This window comes from Macadamia integrifolia, chromosome 6 (assembly GCF_013358625.1).
Source record: "Macadamia integrifolia cultivar HAES 741 chromosome 6, SCU_Mint_v3, whole genome shotgun sequence".
In the NCBI taxonomy this organism is placed as follows: Eukaryota; Viridiplantae; Streptophyta; class Magnoliopsida; order Proteales; family Proteaceae; genus Macadamia; species Macadamia integrifolia.
This window is the reverse complement of record NC_056562.1, coordinates 7,245,570-7,266,300: the sequence shown is the minus strand read 5'-3', so window position 1 is coordinate 7,266,300 and position 20,731 is coordinate 7,245,570.

The window sequence follows — 20,731 nt, the reverse complement described above, 5'->3', positions numbered from 1 at the left end:
AAATGAAGGACATGGGTGAAACAAGTTATGTGCTTGGAATCGAGATTAGTCATGATAGGCCGCGGGGGTTACTTGGGCTATCACAACAGGCATATCTTGATAAAGTTTTAAAGAGGATTAACATGTCTAAATGTTCTGGTGGTGAAGCACCCATCAGTAAAAGAGACAAGTTGAACAAGCAACAATGTCCAAAGAATGATATTGAGAGGAGCTCAATGAATGACAAGCCTTATGCCTCTGCCATTGGAAATTTGATGTATGCACAAGTTTGTACTCGCCCTGACATTGCCTTTGCAATTAGTGTACTTGGTAGGTTTCAATCTGATGCTGGTTTGGCTCATTGGACTGCAGCCAAGAAGGTCATGCGCTATTTACAGCAGACAAAGGACTTCAAGCTAGTGTTCAGTAAATCAGAAAAATTTGAAGTTGTGGGGTATTCTGACTCGGACTTCAGTGGGTGTACCGATGATAGAAAGTCTACCTCTGGATGCATTTTTGTATTGGGAGGAGGAGCTATTTTTTGGAAGAGTGCCAAACAAACTATTTTAGCTTCATCCACTATGCAAGCTGAGTTTGTGGCACTTTATGAAGCTACCAAGCAGGCAGTGTGGCTGAGGAATTTTATATCTGAACTGAAAGTTGTAGATTCCATTTTTAAGCCTTTGCATTTGTGGTGTGACAATATTTCTGCTGTTTTCTTTGTAAAGAATAACAAGAAATCTAGCAGCTCCAAACACATTGAGATTACATATCTTGTGGTTCGCGAGAAGATCAACCCTGGGGAGATCGTTGTTGAGTATATTATTATTGAAGAGATGGTTGCTGATCCTCTAACCAAAGCTCTTCCAGTGGGAATTTTTAAGACGCATGTTTCTAACATGGGTGTGATGGAATCTTTTGATATGCTTGTTTAGTGGGAGTTTACTTATCCATAGTGGTATTGTAATAAGCATTATTTTGTTAGATCATACATTATGAGGACAATCTATATTGAGGATGTTTACTTTTCAGTATAGTGTTCATTTGTATTCTCTCTCATCGTATTGTTGTATGATTATTGTGGTTTACTTTGACATGTCACAGTTAATGGTGGTGTTTAGCCAAGTTTCGTGATTTATGACGGTATTTAGCCTAAATCCATGGAGATGGTTGTTAACCATAGACTGTATGCCAAAGTGAGATATTAATACAAGAAAATGGTGGTTTGCCTAAGTATTGATTAATATCAAAGTTCTCTACCTGTGAGGTTTTCAAGGTAGGCTGATCTTTAGATCAGGAACAGACCTATAAAGAAGGATATATCTTATGTGATCACAATTATGATATAATTCCTTATATCTATGTTTCCAGGCTATTTGAATTGATAATTTTCTGTTGTCTGTAGCATTAGATAGTTATATGCCGTATATTAAGGTGTATTTTCTACTATTGTTCAACAATGGAGATTATTGATTGGATCAAAGTTTATTTTGAGTGGTATTCAATCTTGGGATTATTTGGCCAGATGTCAATGGGAAGACATCAGTATCAGTGTAGCCCAAGTGGGAGATTGTTAGGACTCTTATGTGGGCTTAACTGATATTGATTGACCCATTGGGTCCAAGAGAATAAGGACCACTCTAATTAGGAAACTTCTAGCCCTATTCTATTGTGGGAATGGAATAGGGTTTAGGAATTCTATTATATATAGAATACTGATGGTCCCTGCAGCTATTACTTTTTCATAATAATATTTGGGAGCACTGCTTTCTCACAGAGCTAGTGTAGAGACAGAGAGAAGATCCCATAGTAAGAGGCTGCAGAAGATCTCAGTAGAAGGACCCATATTGCGTGGTTCTTCATCATAGTTCGTGGTACAAGCGTCAACCTTGATTTAAGGACTTTATTCACGCTCAACGGGTATGTGATTGATTTCTTTCCATTATTCATTCTTGTATTCTATACACTATAGGTAATTCAAATGATTCTAGGATTTAGAATCAATAACAGTACTTACTTCCATTTCTTTCTTTGTTTCTTCTTCCTTAACATCTGTTTAATATGAATTGAACGTTGCTCACTCTGAAGATAGATATTCTCTCTAAACAATGCTAATATGGACTCATCTAATAATTTCATATGTCTTCAATAAGTCTTACTTTTTAACAAGGGAAATGAATTTTTCTATTTAAGGACAATTTTGTTATGCTTTCTCTTCAGGTTCTGATAGTTTTGTTGTAGTTTATCTACTCTTTGTTGCTAAATTGTATAGATATATTTAATAATACTATAAGAAGAGTGCATACCAGTTAAAACAATAAACTGAAAACTGATGGCTAAGTTAATTAAGACATGTAAATAAAACAATAAATCAAATATCTAATTAATCTAATTAACTAAAAAAAAAAAGAGAAATACCTGGGGGATTTATTGACTCTAAGTCCTCTCTTCCTCTTTAAGAAACTCTTCAACAATGACATGGAACATGCAGATCCAAAAACACTCTCCAGCATAGAATCAACAACTTTGTATGCATAGAGTCAGTAGCAACAATAACATTTTTTCTTGCAAGAAAACCATAAGCTCATATTAACAATGTTGGAGTACATTAATAATCTAGGATCTATTTGACCCAAGACCAGCAACCAAAGTTTAATTAACAGAGAAAAGTCAAGTCTAGCAAGTAGAGCTAAAACAGAAATTGGGAAATTTCGCGCCGTCAAATCAGTACCTCTCCCATTTAATTGTGATGAGAGTGACGAATAAGGATCAACCACAACCCATAAAGACAAGAGGGTATTCAATTAAACAAGATGCTGCCTTAAATTACTTCCACAATTTAACAAGATGTTGCCTTCAATAAACTAACAAACTAACAAATAAAAGGGAAATTCAAGGGAATATAAGTATGGAAACAGAAGGTAGAGAAAAAGAATAATTTAATGCCAAAGTTGAAAGAAAATATATTTACCAGCTATCAGGTGCTAGGGGAAGAAATCAAGAATCCTCCTCCTCCTCCATCAAAGCTACCACATGACAAATATTTGAACAAATAAGTTTATCAATGGTGATCATAGCTTGTAAATTCAAATTCTACCCATAATCCAAAATCCCGATGGGTAATCAAACTCATTCTAACTGGAACTAGACCCTCCATGACAATGGTTTTCATGTTTTTCATGAACCAGATTCAGTTTTCAAAGCAAACATAATAGATACATTTGGACATAGCAATGGCATTATCTCAAATGTGCTCATTTGCTCCATCTCAAAAAATGCTTCAAAGAGTTAAGTTTTAGGTATTCCAATCCATGATGGAAACATCATAAGAGGCATAGAAGTAACTCATATTCATGCTTAGTGTAAAAAAAGGGGGCGTACCCGGATGACTAACCTTTAGGGACGGACACTCAAAATGCCCTTATAGGTTATGTAGCCTCTTACATCTAAATGAAAAAAAATAATGTCTATTGTGCCACATAAAAAAAATATTGCCCCTATTGGATAACCTTTGTAGACGGGTGACTAGAACCGCCCCTATTGCATCAGCGAGTAACTAGAACCACCCCTAATACATAATTTTTTGAGGCGAGTTAATAAAACCGCCCCTAATTTATTCTTTTAGAGGTGGGTGAAAAAAATCGCCCCTAAATCCGCCGCTATTGACCCTTTTTTTTGTAGTGATGCCTCTCATTAACAAAGAAAAACAATGAATACAATTCCTATTAATTAAAACAAAGCCTTAAGGAACAACACATTTCACATAATAAAACCTAAATCCAAAATTTCTAAAGAAAAATATTCCACTCGTGACCCCACTTCTGTTGTTTTAATCAAACTCCTTGGAGTCCTTCATTATCTCAAGCAGTCTAGAAAGAAAGAAGGCAATGTATTAACGCCTATGATGCAGTCCACACTGCACAGATAATGCCTCTGATGCACCCCACTTTAGAAATACAGACACCAAAGTAACTTATGTGAAGCAAAGAAGATCTAGATCTGGAACCATTCAACATATCTCCATCTACAAAAAACAAGGAATCAGAGCCAATCTCCCTCAACTCCCACCCCCAACTTGAATCCAAATCTAATGCAAGAGAATTTCTAATTCTTACAAAAATTCCAACTTTAGAACTCAAATCAAGCTTCAAAATTTAATAAACATGAAACCCTAACTCCCGAACCCCGTTTGAGAATAGAGCGGAAATTAAGGCCCCACATTTGCCGACCTAATCTACAATTAACCACTCTCTCCTAGTGGTCGACCAGATCTATAACCACTCTCTCCCAATCATTGAGCTGATTGTAGAGCATCGTTGTTTAAACTCTATTAGGGGATGATGGGATAAAAAAAAAAAAATGAAGCCATATAGGTTTTCATGGTTGCAATTTCTAATAATCATAGCCATATATATATATATATATATTCTTTAAAACATAGATTATTTATTGGCTACTACGATTTTTAATTGTGGTTTTATTTACAAAATATTGAATACCGCAACAGTAAGTAAACTCTATTATTACTATGATTTTTAACTGTGATTATATTTCCATAGTTACAAAGTTTCATGTTGCTATGATTTTTAACTACAATTTTATTTCCATAGTTACTAATTTTTTCTGTGACCGCAATTTGAAATATCATAGTAATAAGTATCCCATGTTTCTGCATTTTTTTGACTACTATTTTGTTTCCATAGTAACAAAGATTTTTTGACCTTACCTACTACAGCAATAAGTAGCACATATTACTGCTTTTTTTCTAATTGTGGTTTATTTCTGCAGTTACAGGATTTTCTGTTGCTGCATTTTTTTATTGCGATTTGTTTTCATAGTTACAAGGTTTCTGTTACTACGATTTTAAATTCCGCAATAACAAGTATCCCATATTACTGCGATTTTGTTTCCACAGTTATAGGGTCCTTTGTTACTGCGGTTTTTTAAATACTGTAGCAATAGGTATCTCCTATTACTACACACCAAAAAAACCACAGTTATAGGACATTTATAACTGTGGATTTTTAAATCGCAGTTAAATATCTGTAGCTACAAGTTTATTTTGGTGTGGTAAAATCTCACTGAGCAAATTCAATCAAAATGACAGTTAGCAATCTAATGGGTCTATCTAAATCTAAATAATCCATTAGAAATGACCTTAGATCCTAGGTAAATAATTTGTAATTACGGAGAGGTAAGTTATGGGAAGTGATTGCTAAGGGATGGGAGGAAAGTTATGGGAAGTGATTGTTAAGGGATGGGAGGAGTCACCTAGTATCTTGTCAAATCTACCCTTAGAGGCAAGAGGTGGGCTACCTCCTAATTAGCCAAAAAATAAGTAATTTTTCCTATTTTCTCTATTTTTCTTATCTTAATTTCTTCGTTCCTCTACCATGTTCCCATGTTTCTTTCTTAGGGGCACTTACTCTGCTCCAAGAATTCTACTTGACGGCAAGTAGCCTTTTCCTAAGGGCTTTCACTCTGATACCAGGTCACCCTTTCCTAAGGGCTCTCACTCTGACTCCAAGTTGCCCTTTCTGCATTCGGTGGGGCCAAGGATCAATTGCTCTAATACCATTGATATGGACATGGAAGCACTCAATCCCATAAACCGGCTTCTAGGAAACCCTATACCATATCTTGGATTTAGCCTCCTGGGATTTATTTTTAAACCCAATACCATATCTTGTTTATGGTGGTGGGAGTGTTGGGTTGATGGGATTGGTCTCTCAACCCTTTATAAAGACTATCTGGGATTCTTTTTTGTTGCTATAGTTTGATGTTTAAGTAAATTCCCTCAAATACTTTTACATTTTCTTTTATATAATTGCATGTTGGTGATCCAATGCTCAATTTACTCATACATGTCAATCATCAACCATGGTTATAAGTTCTTTTTTTTTGGGCTAGCAAGGTACCTTTCGAATTTGTATGGTTTTACAATTTAGGCTCGAAAGTAAACCCCGATTACATGCAACTACACCTAACCCGTGTAACAAATCAATTGCAAGGAAAAACTGTAAAAGAGAATCACCATGATTTTGATTCCCAGTATCAAATTGGGCGTTTTGACCTACATGTATCGAGATAATCAGAGATCAATATCGATATGATTTGTATATGTCATATGATCGAATTACTAAACTAGCATTGAAGATTAAGGTCTTGTAAGAGGGAGAGGTGTGAGGCAGAGAGCTCACTTTATAATTCTTTTTTTCTTTTCTTTTTTTATTATTATTAGTGTAGATACTCTCACCAAATCGTAGCGTAGATATCTTGTCAAACCATGAATACTTGACAGTTGTTTCCTTTCATTGTGCATTTTTTCTTTCTTGTTTCGTGGTTATGTTTTCCACATTCAATAATACGACTAGATTGGAAAGGATAAGGCAGAAATTAGCAGAAGTGCTTAATCCTGTTGAACTGGAAATCCAAGATATCTCTTATTAACACGCTGGGCATGCGAGTGTTAGACGAAGCGCGTGTGAGACTCATTTCAATGTAAAATTTGTTTCAGAGGAGTTTAAAGGCAAGAGTATGGTGAAGCGACATAGACTTATTTATAATCTGTTGCAAAAGGAGTTGCAAAGTGGATAGCACACCTTCTCTATCATGGCAAAGACACCTTTCGAAAATTGACTAGAGATGAAAAGGGGATGATGATCTAAGAGGTTCTACTTCTCACTTATATACATGCTCATAGCATGAAATTACCTGTTGGCCAATTGCACTAATGAGTTGTATATTAACATGATAAAGAGAAATGTGTTTGGGACCTGTTGCTGCCAAAAATCTGTATGAGCTGATCCTGCACAAGCATTGAAGGCAGAGGCCCGGAGGTATCTCCGGGATTAGTCCTCTGACGCCCAAGTTAGAGACTGGCAGAACAGTTTTTTTACAGGAGTAATGGTGTGGGTCTATTTTCTTACTTTTCCCCTCCTCTCTGGCTCTCTCTTATAGCGCTTGGGGTTTAGGGTTTTTTTTTGGAGTCTCCCTCGGGTCCGCCTTTTTCCCTTTCTGAGTCCTACTCGGATATGTCCAATCCCCTTCGTGGGGAATATTCTCTTCACGTGGTTTACGTGGTTAGAATCCTTGCGGCCTCTATCAAGTGAGCGGCACATATCCTTCCCTTGGATACCACGTGTTCTTACCTGACTGGGCAATTAGTTTGGCCATATCAGTAGCCCCCTTACTTCCACTAGGAGGCTCTTCCTGTGGGAGTAATCATGTCTTTCGTCATTTTCTTTCCCATTCATGTGTCCCTTAGGCCTTATTCTTTCGGCCTCGACTTTCGTGCCACCCACGACCAAGACCTTCGGTCAGGCCCGCTCGGCCCTTGCCTGAGCCCCCAACTGAGGTAAGGACCTTCGATCAGGTCTGCTCAACCTTAATCGGAGCCCCCATCGAGGTGGTGACATTCAGTCAGGTCAGCTCGGCCTTAGCTTGAGCCCCCAACCTAGGTATTAACCTTCGGTCAGGTTAACTTGGCATAGCCGGAGTCCCCAACCGAGGTAAGGAAATTCTATCAAGTCAGCTCGGCCTATGCCTGAGCCCCTTACTGAGGTTGTGACCTTCGATCAAGTTAGCTCGGCCTTAGCCTGAGCTCCCAACCGAGGTGGTGTCCTTCGGTCAAGTCAGCTCGGCCTTAGCCCGAGCCCCCAACCGAGGTAAGGACTTTCAGTCAGGTCAGCTCGGCCTTAGCCAGAGCACCCAACCGAGGTAAGGAACTTCGATCAGGTCAGATCGGCCATTACCTGAGCCTCCTAACGAGGTTGTGACCTTCGGTCAGGTCAGCTCGGCCTTAGACGAAGCTCCCAATCGAGGTGGTGTCCTTCGGTCAAGTCTACTCGGCCTTAGCCAGAGCCCCCAACCGAGGTAAGGACCTTCAGTAAGGTCAGCTCGGCCATAGCCAGAGCCCCCAATCGAGGTAAGGACCTTCGATCAGGTCAGCTCGGCCTTTGCCTGAGCCCCCTACCAAGGTTGTGACCTTTGGTCAGGTCAGCTCGGCCATAGTCGAAGCTCCCAACTGAGGTGGTGTCATTCGATCAGGTCTACTCGGCCTTAGCTGGTGCCCCCAACCGAGGTAAGGACCTTCATTAAGGTCAGCTCGACCTTAGCCAGAGCCCCCAACCGAGGTAAGGACCTTTGGTCAGGTCAGCTCAGCCTTAGCCGGAGCTCCCAACCGAGGTAGTGTCCTTCGGTCAGGTCTGCTTGGCTAAGTCAAGTCTGCTTGGCCTTAGCCAGAGCCCCCAATCGAGGTAAGGACCTTCAGTCAGGTCAGCTCGGTCTTAGCCGGAGCACCCAACCGAGGCAAGGACCTTTGGTTAGGTCAGCTCGGCCTTTGCCTGAGCCCCCTACAGAGGTTGTGACCTTCGGTCAGGTCAGCTTGGCCTTAGCCGGAGCTCCCAACAGAGGTGGTGTCCTTCGGTCAGGTCTGCTCGGCCTTAGTCGGTGCCCCCAACTGAGGTAAGGACCTTTGGTCAGGTCTGCTCGGCCTTATCCGGAGCTCCCAATTGAGGTGGTGTCCTTCGATCAGGTCAGCTCGGCCTTAGCCGAAGCTCCCAACCGAGGTGGTGACCTTCGATCAGGTCAGCTCGGCCTTAACTGGAGCTCCCAACCGAGGTGGTGTCCTTCGCTCAAGTCTGCTCGGACTTAGCCGGTGCCCCCAACCGAGGTAAGGACCTTCGATCAAGTCTGCTCTGCCTTAGCCAGAGCACTAGGCCCTTTCGCTTGTGCTAGCCTAAGATGATGATGATCTTCTCGAACTGGACCTAAAGTATGATGCCATAATTTAGAGTTTCGAGTCAATAAAGGTTTTGGTCTATATATCCTTCTATCAATACCGCCTACTGTCAATACTATTTCACCTTCAAACGCCTATCCACGGTAACACGGCTGAGTATGACTTAGGTGTAGGTCAATACAACTTGGGTGAAGGTCTATATAACAAAGGATACACTACCAACTGAATGGTCTTTACGACTTTGGCAACTTTCAACTTGGCTCTGATACCATTTGGAAGCAGAATCGGGAAAGGTCAGACTTAGGCAACGAGGGAAGCAATACGGCAAAGGATTTGCCTTTTCTTAGATTTGATTTTAGTAAAATTAATGGTTTCTTCATTTAGAAACTGAGAGAAATAGATTGGGTCTTGAGAATAAAAAGACAAATAAAATTCAATATATGCAGAAGAAATATCTAACAAATTTTCTAATAAAGCAAGCTGATCTTTACAATTTCTAATAGCAAGCATAATATGTGAAAAATAAAAGCTTAAGGAAGACAAGACTTACATACGGGTCTTGAATTACAAAATCGCACATAGGCACTTGTACACAACACACACTTTTCTCACTCTTTTTACAAACACACTCAATGGAAAACAGAAACTCTTACAAACTCTACTTATAAGTACACAAAGGAAAAAAATACTAAAATACATCATGGTCTTTTTTTTCTGTTGTCTCTTCCAAGGAGGGGGAGCTCCCTTTTATAGATGGGAGACACCAAAGACTTCTTTAAATTGGTTGAGAGATGTGGATGGGTCTTGATGGAGTTGACGTCAAGTAGGCATCAAACCAACCAGATGTAATTTTTGAACAACTAAAGATAAGGTGTTCTTATCATAAGTTAGGTACACCTAATAAGGTGTGGGGTTATTGTCAAAAGCTGATAAGCTTCAGTCGAAAGTTATATTGTTGTGTAGTCCAGATGTGTGACTGAAAATAAGCCACGAATGAGATTCTCTGGCATTACACATGGGATGGCCTACTGTTTTCCAGAAAAGTCTCAATTAGGTAAATTATTAAAGTATCCACCCGTGACACTCACTATATTGCGCTTATAGTGCTACGTGACCCCTGCCAAGACGTCAGTCTGACTGGAGTGGCGCACTAGATGTGTATGCTTGACATCTAGCAAGAATCAGAATGGCGTGTCTGATTAGCACGGCATAATCAGACACGGCATTGGGTCAAGGTGCAATGACACATCTTTTCCTTCTATATATATATATATATATATAAAATAAAATCCTATCCGATTCACCCAGACCATTTCGTCTTCCCTTTTTCATATGATAACACCCAAATACTCGCTTCGTCTGAGAGAGAAACCCTAGCCCCTTGCTTCTCCATCTCCATTCTCAACGATTGGCTACCAGTTACCAACAACCAAGGGGGAGCATCAAGTGGATGCATTCGCTACTCATTTCCTGTTCTCCGCTTCTCTCAAAACCTAACGGTTTTTGAAAACACAATCGATGACCAAATTGCAGCAGTAGGGATTCCCTTTTTTTTTTTTTTCATTGCATTTGTTTTGCAAAATGTTCTCTGCCATGAAGATACCAAGAGGGTTTTTTAACCCTCATCTTATTCTTTTTTCTAAATCTGAGGGGATTTCAAATCTAATGGTGGGATTAGGGAAATGTGTTTAATGAATGTTCACAGTAGCCTTGCATCATCGATTGAGTCTTTTGAGTTATATCAATCAAGATCTTTTCTGGAAATTGGAGCAACAGAGAATGGCTATGCTTTTCGGTAGAGAAACACCCAAGGATGGAGAACATGTTGTTTGAGCTCTTCCTGATGTACCTGAAATCAAATCACAAAAACCGAAGCCCATTTCCTTTCAGAATTTGGGAATCTTTGAAAACTCTTACACCCTAACCTCCACTACCACTACCACCACCAAGAACAACAATAGTGGTAGCAATGATATTGATAATTCAAGTAGCTGGAAAAGAATTCAATCATGGACAGATTTGCATTAGTATATTGAGTTGCCCTAGTAGAGGAGGAGGAGAGACTAAAGATATAAGTATTAAGGATACCGTTCAGAATTCAAATTCAATTTGAATTCAAATCAGCCAACGGATAGAGCTGCTGAGTATGAAATGTCCGTTCATAATTCAAATTCAAATTTGAATTCAAATCAGCCAACGAATAGAGGTGCTGACTATGAAACATTCTCCTCTAATTTCTCATTTTAGTTATTGCGATTCTCTTTTTTTTTTTTTTTTTTTGAATTTCAAAAACACAAATGTAGTTATCTATACATTATAAATACACATCTCCAATCAAGATCTGATACGGAGAATTCAAGTAATTCTAAAGTTCTTTCTTGGTATCACAGAGCCTTTGACAAACGTATCTTTCTTCTCTCTTTCGTTATGGCCACCACAACCTCCTCTTCCTCTATTATTTCTCCCACAAATATTGTTTCCCTTTTACCCATTAAGCTTGACCGAACAAACTATATCCTATGGAAGTCCCAATTTCTTTCCCTTCTTCATGTTCATGACCTATTCGGATATGTTGAGAAAGAGGGTCAATTCGAGTGGTGATGAAGGTAGAAAAAGAATCATAGTCTGACCCAGGTCTTCGTAGAATACTGAGAATGATTTCTGGTTCAAACACGGGTTGGGCAGCAGCAGCAAGATTGGCCACGAGTTCCATTATTTTTGGAGATAGTCAGAGATATTGGATGTTCCCTTTTTGATTTGCATGAGCTGAAACTTGAGTTGCATCACACGAGCCTGTGAGTGAGATCCATACGTTCGTTCCAGTGTAACCCAAGCAGCACAGGAAGTGGAGACGCCAATAATGTGTGCCATTGAGTGTGCTGTCAGAGAAGAGATTATCCATGATAGGATAACTTGGTCCTGACGCCTCCAAGAGGTGTAGTCTGGATTGATGGTTGTTGGTGGTGTGGAGGTAGAATCGGATGGCACTATATCTAGATACAAAGCTCGGTTGGTTGCAAAGGGCTTTCATCAAGAAGAGGGTGTTGACTACTTTCACACTTTCAGTCTAGTTGTAAAACCTATTACAATAAGGACTGTTCTATCTCTTGCCATCTCAAACACTTGGGTCCTTCGACAACTAGACGTCTAGAATGCTTTTCCACATGGTGCACTTCAAGAACAAGTATTCATGACTCAGCCTCAAGGCTTCGTAAACCCAGATTACCCAACTCATGTTTGCCATCTCCAAAGAGCATTATATGGCCTTAAGCAAGCACCACATGTTTGGGCACATAGACTTGGTTCTTTTTTAGTATCTCTTGGTTTCAAACCTTCACAGGACGATACATCATTATATGTTTATAAAGAGCAACATTAGCTAGTCTATATCTTGGTCTATGTTGATGATATAATTATCACAGGATCAAGCTCCAATCTGATACGGGATATAATAAATCATCTTGGTATGGAATTCGTAATCAAGGATCTCGGAAATCTTCATTTTTTCCTTGGCATAGAATCTGAGCGCACTCCACAGGGTTTGTACCTTCCTCAAAAGAAGTACACTCTTGATCTTCTCAAAAGAGCAAACATGGAAGCCACCAAGCCTATGCCAACTCCAACTTCCACATCTACTCTCTCAAAAAGTAGTGGACTGTCATTTCTAGACCCAACGCTTTATGGTAGCACTGTCGGAGCACTTCAGTATTTGACTCTAACTTGACCAGATATTGCCTTCTCAGTCAACAAAGTGTGTCAATTCATGCATTATCCAACGACAGATCACTGGGCTGCTGTCAAGCGCATTTTGCGTTATTTGAAGGACACCACAAACCACGGCATTCATCTACGTGTGTCATCCTCTAAACAACTACATGCTTTTACTAATGCAAACTGGGCTAGATGCCCCGACGACCGTCGATCTACAAGTGGTTACTGTATTTATCTTGGAAGTAATCTAATCTCCTGGAGCTCCAAGAAGCAACACACGGTCACTTATTCATCTACAGAGTCTGAATACAAAGGTCTTGCAAATGCCTCTGCTGAACTACTATGGATACATCAATTACTCAAAGATCTCTATGTGTTCCCCCCCACACCAGTACTGTATTGTGACAACATTGGAGCTACATACCTTCAGCTAATCCACTATTTCTTACCCGAACCAAGCACATAGGAATAGATTTCCATTTTGTTCGTGAACAAGTGGCTTCCAAGCGACTCTGCATACGCTTCATTCCTAGTCAGGAACACATTGCAGACATAATGACAAAAGGTCTAACCGCGCCAAGATTCCATGTGTTATGAGACAAGCTCACCGTCATCAAAGGGTCACTTCGCTGGGGGGGGCGTATTAAGGATACCGTTTAGAATTCAAATTCAAATTTGAATTCAAATCAGCCAACGGATAGAGCTGCTGACTATGAAACATCCTCCTCTAATTTCTCCCTCTAATTTCTCATTTTAGTTATTGCAATTGTCTCTCTTATTTTTGAATTTCAAAACACAAATGTAATTATCTATACATTATAAATACACATCTCCAATCAAGATATGATATGGAGAATTCAAGTCATTCTAAAGTTCTTTCTATGAGGAAGAGAAACAAGAAAAGAGTTAAAAGGAAACCCATCAAGGATAATATTCTCTTTCTTTGTTCAAACTTTGATCTTAATTTTAAGGTTATTAAGTGGGTAAAGAGGGATTGGAAGGTCAGTGATAGAATCATGATGGTTGTAATTCCCTTTTCTTTATGCTCTACTTATTTGTTAATGTATCTTTCACCGTCTTCTTCTTCTTCAATTCCCACCCCCAATGAAATTTTTTGTTTGTTACCTCAGCTTTGAGCATCGAACGAAGTTAAAAGTTATTTATTTCTTTCAAGCCAATCGGGTCATCTTACAACGTTACAATTATCTTCTATATAGATTTATATAGGGTAAAAATTTATTGGGAATGAAGAATCTGAAACCTTTTAATTTCATATGGGTACAGGGTGAGGCAGCTCAGGGAGAAGAATGGTCTACCAAAACAAAGGAATCCAAATTTCTTATGCGTGAGTTAATTATTTGTTGGTTCATAACTTTGGTTCTTTCGCTTTCCATATCCAGTTAGCCTCACTTCACTTGAGACCAGTTTAATTAGTAGAGGAAACTAGGCTCTTTTTACTTAAGTCACATCCCCACTTAAGACAACTAGTCAGTAGTCTTACCCACTCGAGAGTCTAGACCATTTAATTGGTATGATAGACATGGTTAAACTTAATTAATAATAGATGTAAAATTCCAAAAGAATGAAAAATGATTCCAATTTGGAAAGCTAGATTAGATTTAAGTCTTCATAAAAGCATGATAGATTATAATTTAGTTGCAAACAGCCAATTTTAGTTCCTTCTTAATACCAGAATAAACCCGTATTTTTTTCTCCCAGATTTTTACAGGGCAACCGTATTAAACATGATTTTTACAGGGCAACCGTATTAAACATGTTTTAAACACGTATTGTATCATTGCCGTATGCATTTTATTGCACCGGTTTAAAAAAAAAAAAAATTATTGCCATATGGCCCATTTAGTTGTTGTACGTATCCATTCTGGCATTATTTCCATCCCTGAACTTACTAACTATGCCCATTGATTCGATTCCTAATTCCATTTATTTAAACCTTGTGTAAGGGTGTATTTGGAACACATATGCTTTGAATGTAATTCCTCCAAATCCGGGTAAGATATGGGTGTAGGCCCTCGTTGGCCATCGTTAAATAACGGCATAATCTTACAATTCTCTTACCCAAACACATATACGTAGCGGAAACTAATCTGAAAACATATCAAAATTTCTACAGCGGAAACTAAGTCGTCATATTTATAACTTCATTAGACATTGATAGTCTTAATATGTCTATACCTATCAAATACATGAAACGTACTGTAAGCATTGTAAAGTTATTACAATATTCTTTCAAAAAGTCTAGCAAAGTCTGGAATAGTTATATCTTCAGCTTATTCCTTGGAGGAAGGAAATTTAGCACCTCTATCACCAAATACACACTGTGCACAACGACATGGCACATGTTCTGGCTCTGTAAAATAGTTATATATCATGGGGTAAGCTCAACTAGTTCAGTGAGAGAAACATAATCATATCATGAAGTAAAGCATGCATGACTGAAGAAACATCATAACAATCACGTGCTACTTTTGTCAATGCATAAATCTGAGGATATAATATATCTGATCATACATATACTGACATGCATGACGCAAAAAAAAAACAAACAATTATCAAACTCAATATTATCCTTTTTCCTCTTTAACCTATCTTTTCTTTCTTACTCTCTCTTATTTTTTTTATCTTTACTTTCTTACTTTTGGGTAGGATGTTTTCCCTCGACGCCTCGGCCTTGTCTTGCTATTGAGCTCAAAGGATCTGGGTAGTGTCTTGAGAATTCATCCCACATGCTCCTCTCTCAACGCCTCGGCCTTGTCTTGCTATTGAGCTCAAAGGATCTGGGTCGTGTCTTGAGAATTCATCCCACTTGCTCCTCTCTCAACGCCTCGGCCTATTTTTGCTCTTTAGCTCAAAGGATATGGGTCGTGTCTTGAGAGTGTATCTTTAATATATATATTTTTTTTTTTTATTCTTTGTTGTCTTGCTTACCAACTTCGGCATCCAATTGTCACTGTCAATTTCAACATTTGGGTGGAGCGGGATATTGATGGAGCCCTTATTGGTCCTCCCCTAACTGTCCCATACCAGTAGGGTGGACATTAAAAGACCTCATTATCCTTCTCAGTTCCTCTGTTGGAAAGGACCTTGACAACTTTTAGCTTCGGTTCATTTTATGCCTTAATTTTATCTTATGTCTATCATGCATCACACTTATAAAAAAAAATTATGAAAACAGTATTTTGATACATATAAAAACATAAAACAGATCTTAGAGGCAATGACATACATATATATATATATATATATATATACTGTAAATGGCAAAACATGCAAGAATATGGCCGTATTCTCCTCACCTGTAGATGATGTCCAAAAATTATTGTGAGAACCACTTTCTACTAACATTCTCTGGCAATTGTATCACCTACATAAGAATTTATTACTTTAAACTTAATGACTCAAGTATGTAATCACTCCTAAACTTAAACTTTCACTTTGTTATATATACTACCGACTGCCGGACTTGATCCTTTTACTTTAAACTCACCATCCAACGAAATCATATACTTAGGCTTTTGCATAGGTTTCTTAATCTCCGATTGATGTGGAAGTATTTCTAAATGGCCTAACGACCTGAACTAGGTCCACAAGACTATGCCCAAAGGACTGAAGCTGAAAATAGTAATTGCAGTCCTCTATTTTTGGGTAACTTTCATGTCAAACTTGAACCAATTCCGAAGGAACTAGTATTCGTGCCTATATGGATAGAAAGGTCTATGAGTCTATTTTCTTACGAAAAAGACAGAACATTATTTACTATTTTATAAAAGAAGTTATGGCCGTTTTGGTAAAGTGCGTCTGGGCTGACTGCGTACTCTTGGAATTCAAGAATTTCTCTAATGATCAAACTTTCATATTACACAGCAGTCCATGGTACGTAATCGACTCTTAGTAGTACTTTAATCACCAAATATTGACTAAGATAGTGGGTAGTTAACTTATTAGATCATGGTCCACTATGTTCTCTAATGATTATGACAAATCCATACTAGTAGTCTTAGTAGGACTTTAGTAGGACCATGTTACAGAATCATTTCATATATACGTAGCCATAAACTTCCCCTTTCTTTTGTTTCTTTTTCTTTACTCTTTACCATCGGAGCTGATCTTTTAGAAGACTTCCAATATAATTAAATCAGCTTTAGTGTCCTAGGTTCCATATATATTTCAATTCCCTTAAAGTAGGTTCCTCTTTTGAACTCATTCAAACAATGCCCTTTTAAAATTTAAATACAGTGGGATTCCAACTATAGTTGCTTCAAATCTTTTTCATAATTGTACTAAACAAAGTTGATGTAAAAATACCAAAATAGGTGAGGAGAAGCCAAGACTTCAGCTAGACATTAGCAAGCCATGAGGTTGGGCTGCAACTTGGCCTTGGCAGCAGCTCCCTCTCCCAACTCACTTCTCTCTCTCTCCTTCTCTTTCTTTTAAAACTCATGTAACCATGGAAGAACTAAGGTTTGAAAAGCTAAAAACCTCACCTCCACTTCCTCTTTCTTTTCTCAAATTTCAATTGTGAAGCTTTTCCTCCACCAAAATCGTTAGAGTCCTTCTCTCCTCCTCCTTTCCTCCACTTTCTTTACCTGAATTTGAGAAAATCACAGCCCCCCCCCAATAGTCCATCTCCCTCTTAACTCTCTTCTTTCCTTTCCCTTATTTTCTTTCTTATTGAAAGATTTGTATGCACACCCTCCCTTTACTAACAAACCCTTACTCTCCCTTTCCCTTTCTCTCTCCACCTCCCTTTCTCTTAGTACGTGAGCATTCCTTCCCCTTTCTCTTCTCTTATCTTCTTCTTTTTCTTGATTTTCTTCTTTGTCTCTTACCTAACAAATGAGGGAGGTGAATTATTGGTGAGAGGATAGGTAGGTCCCACCCAACTTATCTCACTCTTCCTCTCCTTTTCTTCTCCACCGACAATAGACAAGCCCCCCCCCTTTGTGCAATGAAAATAATATTTATATATTATATTACTCCCTTTTGTGCAATGTCATACATACATGGTCATCCCATCCCAAAAAGTCTCTCATTTTTAACTCCCCTTTGTCTCTTTTCTCCTATTTTCAAACCATCCCAACTACTATCTTGTTTGTTCCCATTAATGACATTGATATATATAATTACATATTAATGACATTAATATATATAATTATATAATTTATATTTATATAATTACATATAGATTGGAAATAGGGTGCGGGGTATTACATTGAATGCCATTGGTTTTCCATTATATATAACTAAGGAAGTTTTTCCTTCTCCCATGGAAAAGGGTTCACCCACGCATCTAGAGATCATTATTTATTTATTTATTTTTTTGATGAAAAAAAAAATCATTAATTTAACATACTTAAGATGTCAATGCTCTAGTTAAAGTTCCTAATATGTAACTGTTTGTTCAATTGTTTACAGCCATGATGGCTAGATTATGTAACAAAAGTACAAATTAGTTCGTAGGCCTAAGACAAAAATTGGATATAAAAAGCAATAAATATCCAAGAAAAGAGGCATGGCGCTCTAAGGTTATATTTGTTAGCCAGAAAATAAAAGAGAGAAAAAAAAAAAATGAATATCAAGAGATAGTTAGACACATCAAAAATCAATGTATAATCATTCTTTTTTGTGGTATTTTGTATTTTGTACTTTATTGAAAGTAAGGTTCCAACTATTATTAGTCCCCCACTAGTTGGAGATCAGACTGCTTTCTTTTTTTTTTTTTTTAGTAGAATGTTGGACCATGCATCCCTTCATAATGATGCCTATCTGAATGTAAAAACAATTTTTTGTAAGAATTCGAACGTAAAATGACTCAAAAGTAAAAGAGTTGAAGGGAATAGGGGTGTCAATCGATTGGGCTGGGCCAATCTCAGTCGAGTCTAATCGAGTCTGGTGGTGTGAAATCCTTGCATCGTAAATGCCCATTTACTTAAACGGGCTTAGATTTGGGGGCATGGTACGGTATGTAATCGGGCCGGTCCGAGTCGAGCATTAATTAGGCTAGCTTAAACAGACTATGGACGTATTTAATTCTAAACGGGCTCTAAACATGCTATAAACGTGCCTGCCCTAAAATCCTTTTTTTAAGTGATTAAACTATTGGCTTTAAAACTACTAGAGGAAAACATTCACAATTCCAGAACCAAGGGAATCATGTCTTTAACAATTGAATGTCCCATTTAGCAAGATCCAAGGGAATTATATATATATATATATATATCCAAGTGAATCATGTCTTTAAAATGTAATCTAAGTTGCAAGAATTACACTCTTTTTAACAATTGAATGTCCCATTTAGAATGTGGATATTTTAGTCCTATATATTCTTTACTCATATTTTGTAGTATTAGTGGTTAAATAGGTATTTAGGAATTTTTTTAAGGGGGTCGGGCCGGTCAGGCTAAATGAGTCTTTTCTAGTGGGCTTCTTAAGTGAGTCGGGTTAGTCGAGCGCCCGACAGGCTAGTGGCCTACATCATGAAAGCTTGTTTAATAAATGGGCTAGGTTGAAGCCCGACACATTTATTAAATGGGCCAGTTCAGGTCGGGCCTACCGGTGCGGGCTCAGGATTGACACCCCTAGACGGGAAACTCAGACCTATATAACCAAAAGAACACCCATTTACTGCAAATTCTATCTACTAAAACTCAGCCTTCTGGATTTTTATGAAGCTTAATTATGATAAAGGCCTATTTTGCACAATCAAATAGATACGGTTTTTTTTTTTTTTTTGGATAAAGAATCAAACTGATATGGTGACAACTCCTAGGAAAAGAAAATACAATAGTATTATGTTTGCCTTGAATTCTCGACCCATCTTGAAGAATGACCTATTATGACATATTTTCATGGTTACCCAAATGAGATTTTTCAGTGATCTGTGATGGTAGTGGAGGGGTTGGGCCGATAGCCCCCATGGTACGATTCGAGCCGATCGACCTCAACTCGATGGATTGATCTGCGACTTGGAGGAGTATATAACAGGTACTATCATCTTGTTGAGCATGTAGTGAAGATTGGGGGTTTACCTGTTAGGGTTTCTAAGCGAGCTTTCTTCTCATGATTTGGATGCTCTTAAGATAAATCTCCATTGTAATATTCTCTTCAATCATAGTGAATCATCTTCTTCTTCACCCGAGGACGTAGCACACCACATCGGTGTGTGTGAACCTCATTAAAGCTCAGTGTTGTGTGAATCTGTCTTGTTTTTCTTTTGTATTAGTTGGTGTTTTCTCTAACAAATAGTATAACCAATCAATTGAGGCTACCCTCGAAGTTAACCCATTTAACAAAACTTTTAAACAAACTAATATAATTAAAATAAAGGCAAGAGAACCATGTTTGCTTGCGCAGCCACTGCACCAGCGTGTAGGTAAATGGAAGATTGTGCAGAGGCATCTAGGCAGGGGCACTATGGTCTTTTGGCTCCCGTCTGTGTCTGGACATAGCGACATGCCACTAGGCGTGATTCTTTTTTCCTAAAATAAAACACAAATTAAATATCGTTGGTTCTGATATTAGATTGAAGAGTTACAAGAAAAAGATTGTAAAAAATTTTATGTGAGAAGGCTCAAGAACTATGATACAACGAGAACTGATTTACAATTTACTAGAATTTGGATGCAAACTATAAGAGGTGCGGTTCCCTTTTATAGGGATTTTCATCATTGGTTTATCACAGAGGAGTTATGACACTCTTGATAATATTGCCATGGTGGGGTTGACAATCTTGCCATAGTATTGGTGATCAAAAATCTTGAGCAAATGGCCGTAGTCAGTGCCACTGATGTTTACTTTCGTAGAGAGAAGCAATGGATACATGGGAGATGGTCGTAGTAGCACAAGAGGAAGATGATCGATGGGGATGAATAACTCACTGGAGCAATGAGAAAAGATGAGGAAAAAGAAAAAAAAAATCAAATTAAATCAAATAAGAGAAAGTTGAAAAATAGGTCGTTAGTGCTATATGCTCTAATACCATCTTAGAAGTGATTAACATTTTTAATTAATCTTATTTTATGTTATAATAATAGAAGATAAGGTAGTGCCAAGGGGTGTTAGTTTGACCGTTACGGCATGAACCCGCTCTGGGCCAGAATAGGGCATAATTTTAATTGTGTCAATGATCATTTGATCGATTAGGGCTTGCTTTTTTCTTCTTTTTTTTTTTTCTTTTTTTTTTTTTTTAAGGTATAGGAGACAATTTGTAAAAATAAGATCAATCAAGTTTAGTCAAACCTGGACAAAAATCAGGGCCAATTAGGTCCAAACTAGCCC